The sequence below is a fragment of the Salvelinus fontinalis genome, chromosome 9 (genome assembly GCF_029448725.1).
Source record: "Salvelinus fontinalis isolate EN_2023a chromosome 9, ASM2944872v1, whole genome shotgun sequence".
Taxonomy (NCBI): domain Eukaryota; kingdom Metazoa; phylum Chordata; class Actinopteri; order Salmoniformes; family Salmonidae; genus Salvelinus; species Salvelinus fontinalis.
Window position 1 is genome coordinate 11,073,987 of NC_074673.1, and position 7,950 is coordinate 11,081,936.

Below are 7,950 nucleotides of genomic sequence, written 5' to 3' on the forward strand. Positions count from 1 at the left end.
TGAATCTGTAAGTACATTATTTACCGTCAGAGGTGAATGTATCAAACCAGTTAACCAGTGTTATTTTGTTCTACACTATCCTCAAACAATAGCCTGGAATTGTTTAGCTGTAATAGCTATTGTAAATTGGACACTGCATTTAGATTAACAATAATTTAAGCTTTCTGACGATATAAGTCTATGTCCCGGAAAGTTGGCTGTTGTTTACAATGCCATTCTAGTGAAATATCGCGTATTGAGCAACAACTGTCCCGATTTCTGACAGTTGTTCCAGTAGAAGTTCCCAAAAGGTTGAATATTAATCATACTGTATGTACGGAACAAAGCATATAGCTTAAGCTTTCTGTTCTGAACACTAGAGGACTTATACAGTAGCTCTGAAGTAGTATGATTGGCCTCTTACAGGCTGGTCCAAGCAGAGTTCCCGCTCATTATGCCTGCCACTGAGCCCAATTACCTGCTCTATGTAAATCTGTCCTGGAGGCTGTGCAGCCAGAGCTAGGTTCAGATATTAGGTTTGCGCTTTTGCAACTATTATTACGTTTGCACTTTTATATTAGTTCCATTGTGCCAGGCAAGCTTAATCACCTATTGATTGAGCTTATATAAGTATTTTATTTATTTTTTTAAATGTATTTGAACACAGGTCTGCGGGCAGCAGCATATTCATTTTCTGGCCATTCTCTGATCCTTGCAGTGGGTCTTTATGTTACTCTGTTTCATTCAGCCATCAGTGAAGACTAAGTGCAGTACTGTCTGTAGTCCTGTGGAGCTGGTCTGGGCTTGATTAAGGAGCAGGGAGGCAAAGATACTATGTAAAACAGGATGCACAGGAATGATTAGTGTTGCTACTTGCTCGTGCTACAGTACACTACTCAGGGGCCTGGTGCCTCAAGCTGGGGCTGGTACATGATGAACGCTCACCATCAGGATAATAGCCTTGCGTTGCCGTGGCGTTATGACAATAGCAATTAATCCAGCACTTGGCCACCTCGACCAATCAGATGCGACCAACCAGTGGGAGGTATTCTCTTCCTGATTCTCCCTCAGTTTGGAACTGAAAACTGAAAGGCCAATTTAATTGGCAGGGTATGAGCTCAATGGTCATAAACTGTGGCTGTATATGTCCCCTCAATAGCGGCAGTCAATCCGCCAAAGAATGCATTAAAGAGCTTCATTATCCAACAGCTGGCAGCTGGTGGTCTGTCTTCATCATCTCTGGGTTACTGTCTGCAAGAAGGGATACTAAAATTGACTGAAATTATGTGGAAAACACACATTTATAAGAAAATTATTGAAATGTGTCATATACAGTTATACACTGATATAGAATTGGAAAGTACTCTGAAGTACTGTTAAGAAAATGCAATTTAAAACTTTAATTGAAGTCCTAAACTGCAATATGTAATTTCAGCTAGCATTGATTTTAGCAGTCTGTTTGAGCAGATTATGTTTTTTCTTCAATAGAGAAGAAAAAAACATGAGCAATGGACATTAGACCGGTGGAAATCTGTCCTTTTGTCTAATGAGTCCAAATTTGAGATTTTTGGTTCCAACCACTGTGTCCGTGAGACGCAGAATAGGTGAACTGATGATATCTTCATGTGTGGTTCCCACTGTGAAGCATGGAGGAGGAGGTGTGAGGGTGTGTGGGTGCTTTGCTGGTGACACTGTCTGTGATTTATTTAGAATTCAAGGCTACCACCGCATTCTGCACTGATATGCCTTTCCATCTGATTTGCGCTTAGTGGGACTATCATTTGTTTTTCAACAGGACAATGACTCAACAGAAGGAGAGTGATGGAGTGCTGCATCAGATGACCTGGCCTCCACAATCACCTGACCTCAACCCAATTGAGATGGTTTGGGATGAGTTTGACCGCAGAGTGAAGGAAAAGCAGCCAACAAGTGCTTAGCATATATGGGAACTCTTTCAAGACTTTTGGAACAGCATTCCATGTGAAACTGGTTGAGAGAATGCCAAGAGTGTGCAAAGCTGTCATCAAAGCAAAGGGTGGCTACTTTGAAGAATCTCAAATATAAAATACTTTTTTGGTTACTAAATTATTCCATATGTGTTATTTCATTGTTTTGATGTCTTCACTATTATTCTGCAATGTAGATAATAGTAAAAATAATGAGAAGGTGTGTCCAAACTTTTGACTGGTACTGTTTATCCAGCCTTATTCTGGATAAGCTGTTTAGATGCATCTTCGGTATCCCACTCATGAGTATCCCTATAACCATGAATTAACAGAATATTACTCATTTAAGTATATGGGTTAAATGGAATAGTAACTGAAATCTGGACACTGACTGTAGGCCCATAACCTCTCACATGTAGATAATATTATGTTAACTCCTGCAGAATTTTAAATTTCGTGCAGTGAAATTATACAACAAATTTTAATTTTGTCTTGGGAACAGGAGTCGAGAAATATTATTTATTTATTTGAGCATCTCTCGAGAAAATGCGAATGCGCGTGTAATTGTTATCTTTGACACTGCTACGCAAGCAGACAGTATTCCACCACATAAAGTATGCACCGAAAAGGAACTGAAGTCTTATCAGGAACGTGTTTCATGGTTTTCTCAGCTTTTCAGTTCCTTAAAATCGGTCAAACTGATGACATTTGGACATTTTGCAACAGACAAATCTTTCCACTGTTATTGTGTTTTCTCCCTGGTCGCGAAACGAAACAGAAAACTTTACCGGTGTTAACTAGATTACTAATGCACTGATTCTATTGACGTAAGACATTATTCTGGTGAGCATTACTTTATTTAGTCTTCTGGAGCAACAAATTATGAGCTGCATGTATTAAAGCTGCATGTATTAAACTATAGTTGAACAAACAAATGGCCTACCAAATGTCGGAAATTATAAGCAAAAACTTGGCTACATTTGGGGTGAACGTAGTCTGTCAAAATCTGTCAGAGACAGCAAGTATAACGGCTGAAGAGGGAGGCCTCCTGTAGTAAATTGTAGTAAATACATTTTAGTAGTAATAATTTGAGTTATTATTAAATTATTATAGTGGAGCGAACTGCGCAGGTAGCCTACTTTTTCACACAACATCCATGATACGTGAAACTGAGCAGACCTCAAAAAACAACAATTAACGGGATAAGATGTTAACATGCCACAATATCCCGTCTTAGATCAGATATTACAGGCATCTTATCCAGGTTTCTCATTACGGTGACACAAGCTTTTTCTGGTTATTGTAAACGGGATATGATGTTAATATGCGTCAACTCAAAAACAGATTACTTGAGTATCCCGAATAATAACTGGATATTATGTTTATATGCGTCAATATTAACGGGGATATTGGTGTGAATGTAAACGTGGTCACTGACGCTTTGGAGAGTTTGTTGCCGGCCAGGGCTGGTTTTGCTGGTGTATAAATCATGTTATCCCACAGTTATATTTCAGAATAAAGTGACGGTCTCTTCTCTTGCTTCCCATCTTCTCCCAGGCACATAACAACGCTTCAGACAATCTTATTTTAAAATATCCAAGGAGGATGTTGAAATCAGAAAATGCATTTGCTTGCCTGTAGAGATCATAGCTGACCAACAACAAGCATTCTGTTCTACGTAGATTCTCTGGAGTAACAGAGTTGAGCAACGACGAACGGAATTTATGGGAAATATACACAAAAGTTCTCTGTACATATAATTAAATGATACAAAGGCATGTAATGTATATCCCCTCTGTCATCTATCATCCTAATTATCCAAATTAGTCTTCTTCTTCTTCTTCTTATTATGATCAGATCTCAACTAGACAGGATGTATCTTTATACAGTCATTAAGTCCTCCTCCAAAACTAGGAGTTTAGTCACTGATCTAAGACCAGCTCGTGGTGATTTACTCTTAGAAAAGAACAGCCTTAATCCTGTTGGTGTTTACAGGTCTGAGACGAGTTCTTAATGAATAACTCTTCAGCGATTATGTTAACTATGTGCTAATAACAGGTCAGGTTTCTCTGGTTTGTTTTCATGCCTCACTACACTCTGTGGTCCAAGTTATGAACCTATTTCTTTCTTTCTCTCTCTGTCTCTTTCTCTCTCTCTTTCTCTCTACACAGCAGTGCTTCTGCGTTTGCATGTTAATAGCATAGAGAAAGACATTTCACAGTGCGTTACAGGATCCTATTAGTACAGCTATAGCTCCTATTGTTGTTGAATCGTGGAAGGAATACCACCATAATTGATAATTGGCCCCGTGTGGCTCAGTTGGTAGAGCATGGCGCTTGCAACGCCAGGGTTGTGGGTTCAATTCCCACGGGGGGCCAGTACAAAAAAAGTATGAATGTATGTACTTTTAAGTCGCTCTGGATAAGAGCGTCTGCTAAATGACTTAAATGTAATGTAAATGTAATGTGATGCATCAACTATTAGAGGAGTGTGGAGGAATTTGGGGACATCACATCAGGACCAAATTATTTTTGGTCAGTGTACGGTCATTGCCAGGCTATATAGCGCTAACATACCAGGCTAGTGTCATATGACTCTTATACTGTATATAGATGGCTAATCGGTTTCGGTCAATTTGAAATAAACAACATGGTAATTTGTGAAAATTGCACAGACAACTATTATTAGAAAAATATGTTGTTTTCGTTTTTCCTTTGTGTGTGAGCGGTTGTCATTCAAACAACATTTTCAGGCTCGGATGTAATCTGGTTTTACATTTAATATCCCTTAGCACGCTTTAGACTCCTTAATGCATTCATAATAAATGAATATGAGATTAGTGTTAGTCTCTGTGAACTAACAGGCCAATAGGTATCTGATGTGTGGCCTTCTCTCGCCCAGCCACATAAATCTTCCAGAGCTTTTATTCTCTCAAATCGGATTGGGCATTTTGGGGAAATAAGTTGGTTTGGCCGTGAGATCCATCAGTGCCTCTGTGGCTAGGTGGCTGGGGGATGGATGGAGGGAGGGAGAGGAGGGAGGTGGGGGATAAAGGGAGGTGTGGATAATGAGATGGAGGAATGAAGAGATGGAATGGTGTGTGGAGGAGAGTATGGATGGGGGCTGCTCCTGCTGTGCAGAACCCAGGAAGGCCCCCATACCCTTATTCACTCCAGTCCACTTCTCATCTCACCCTCTCCAGTCCACTCCAGGGGACACTTCTCATCTCACCCTCTCCAGTCCACTCCAGGGGACACTTCTCATCTCACCCTCTCCAGTCCACTCCAGGGGACACTTCTCATCTCACCCTCTCCAGTCCACTCCAGGGGACACTTCTCATCTCACCCCCTCAAGTCGACTCCAGGGGACACTTCTCATCCCTGCTCTGATCAATAGCTACTTATTTCCCAAGAAACCTTATTGATCACCATGGTTAAGGGACAGTGTGAAATCTATAGAGGTTGAGACACTTATAAAGAGATACATTATTCATATCACTGTCTCATAGTGCTGAATGCTGCAAAATCAACATGACAGGACTGATCACAGATCTACACCACACACCCCCATACACTAGTACTTGTTCTGGAACTAGAGAATAGGGTCCCAAATGGCACCCTATTCCTTATACAGTGCACTACTTTTGACCAGAACCCTATAGCACCCGGTGAAAAGAAGGCGCACTACATAGGGAATAGGGTGTCATTTGGAACAAACAAGGCCTGATGCTGAGGGTTTTATTTTACAGCAGACTGACTGCAGAGTTAAGGAGCCAAATACACTGAGCCAAGACAATATTATGCTGAACTCTCAAACTCACAATGTGGGAGAGATGCATGATTTTACTGTGGGTGTGTGGGCGTGTGGGCGTATTGACAATTTGCATAGCTGAAGGCAGGTTACAGCTACAGTATTACTAGGGGAAAACTGTGCTATTGGATCTACAAAATTGGAACTGCTCAGCAACTAAACAGCTGAGCGTCATGACTTCCTTGAATAGTGTCCAATAGACTAATGGACTTAAACGTAAATGCCACAGATGAGCGTTCCGAATGTAAACCAGGGGATTGGCGAGGAGAATAATAATATATCTGATTATTTTTGTTTTTGAGGGATCCTATCAACGTGTGTCATTTCGTCAAGATTTGGGTAATAGGTCATTTATAACGACTCGTCCACCATCTTGGTAGTCAGTGCAATAATATTCCATGGCAGTTCATCTCCTTTCCAAAGAGCTCTTGACTTTGAATTACCCTAGGTCTGACTGTGGTTATCCTTCCCCCATTTCCTGCAATTGAAACTCCATCAACCAAAGCCAAGAGATCAATTAATGTATGCAGGGAGAAGTGTGGTTGGCTAATTCAAGGAGGTGTTTGCGTATGTTCAGAGCCAAATGGGACATGACATGAGGGGAGGTTTAAATGAGCATTGGTTCGGCGGTTCGTCTTGATGACATCGGTTGGCCCTTGTGATAGGCAATAGAGCAGAGGAGTGTATGCATCATAGAGCAGGGGAGTATATGCATTAAAGAGAAGAGTGCTAAGGTACTGTGGAATACCTAGCCATATAGTTTTGACAAAAGAAATGAAATGAATGCGTTTCTATGTGGGGATTAAAAAAGTATCTATCAATCTGCTGCATCTAAGTAGAACCTATCCATATGCAGTCTAGATTCGACACCATAGTAATAGAATCCAATGGATTCTATTTCTATGTTCGACACTATCTATCTATCTGTCTGTTGATATGAATACAGGCAATAATGGAGAACAAAGTTCTATTGCTAAATCTATCACAGGTAATGGATGTCACAGCACTGCTGTATGAGAGGAATCAAGTAAATGACGGTGTGGGGAAAAGCCTGCTTGAAGCTAGCTAATATGTGTAATATATCCCACACTCACTTCCAGAACCTTTACTCCTCAGGGTACTAATTGCCTGAATCTCACACACACACGCACGCACGCACGCACGCACACACACACACACACACACACACACACACACACACACAATGAAGATACAGATTTGACCACTGTGTTCTGGGCAATAACTTTTATTAGTTGGCACTTTATGATGCCACAATAACATACTCGCCATGACTTTATAGATTGTTCTCTCTTTTATGTGGAACTTCATTGCTTTGATCCAGTTTGAATGTGTTTGTTAGGAGGAGGAGTGGCAAGAGAGCAAGCGAGAGAGGGAGAGAGAGAGAGACATAGAGAGTAAGAAGGAGTGTGTGTTTCTGTGTGTGAGAGAGAGAGGGGGGAGAGAGCGAGAGGGGAGGAATCCAATTATCTAATCTGGAATGACAGTCTCTCTCATATCCTATATAATCTTTTCATCCAAAACATAATTAAGGCTGACATGGTACAGTAGATTGACTTTGATAAGGGAAGCAGGGCTACCAATTGGTTGTCTTTATTCTACCGTCAGCAACTGTCAGTTTGACACAGATGGATAGGCACTGTAAAGCACAACAAACATCATGCAGTCAGATGAACAGGAAAACAGCATCCTCAGCAAATGTTATGGGGGAAGGAGAATGTATAGAGAATAATCGTAACCTTCCTGACCCTAATATGTAAGATACAGTAGAGATGACTGAAATATTATTATTCTATCAGACATTCACAGAATGTGTCCATACTGATACTGAGGGTTGATTTGACCCTTCATCCCTGCCGTTATCTCATCCGTTTCGAGAAAATACAGTTTCACATTATAGATGTTAATATGATTCAGTCCTCTATAAATATACCACAAATCTGTGTAATGATAATACTTACATTAGACAAAGGAATTGACAGATGTGTGGAGGGGTTTCTAATTTCATACCTGAAGCTGTCATTTAGAATCGGCCTCCAACGGCGCATGAAAAGATTGAGACAGGTGCAAATTAGCATTGATGTGGATAAGTTCCGTTTTGCTTCATGACGTCCTCAGGGACCAGAAGACGGGTAAGGGGCTTGAAAAGGGTCTCGAAAAAGAGAATGTCAATCCCAATGTGACTTCCCTGGTTACA

At 40.8% G+C, this 7,950-nt stretch overlaps 1 non-coding gene across 1 annotated transcript; it reads left to right on the forward strand.

The window, feature by feature from the left end:
• The first annotated feature begins 4,227 nt into the window (after positions 1-4,227).
• On the forward strand, positions 4,228-4,303 carry trnaa-ugc (transfer RNA alanine (anticodon UGC)). The gene has a single exon. It is a non-coding gene; the product is annotated as a tRNA-Ala (tRNA).
• Positions 4,304-7,950: the final 3,647 nt, after the last annotated feature.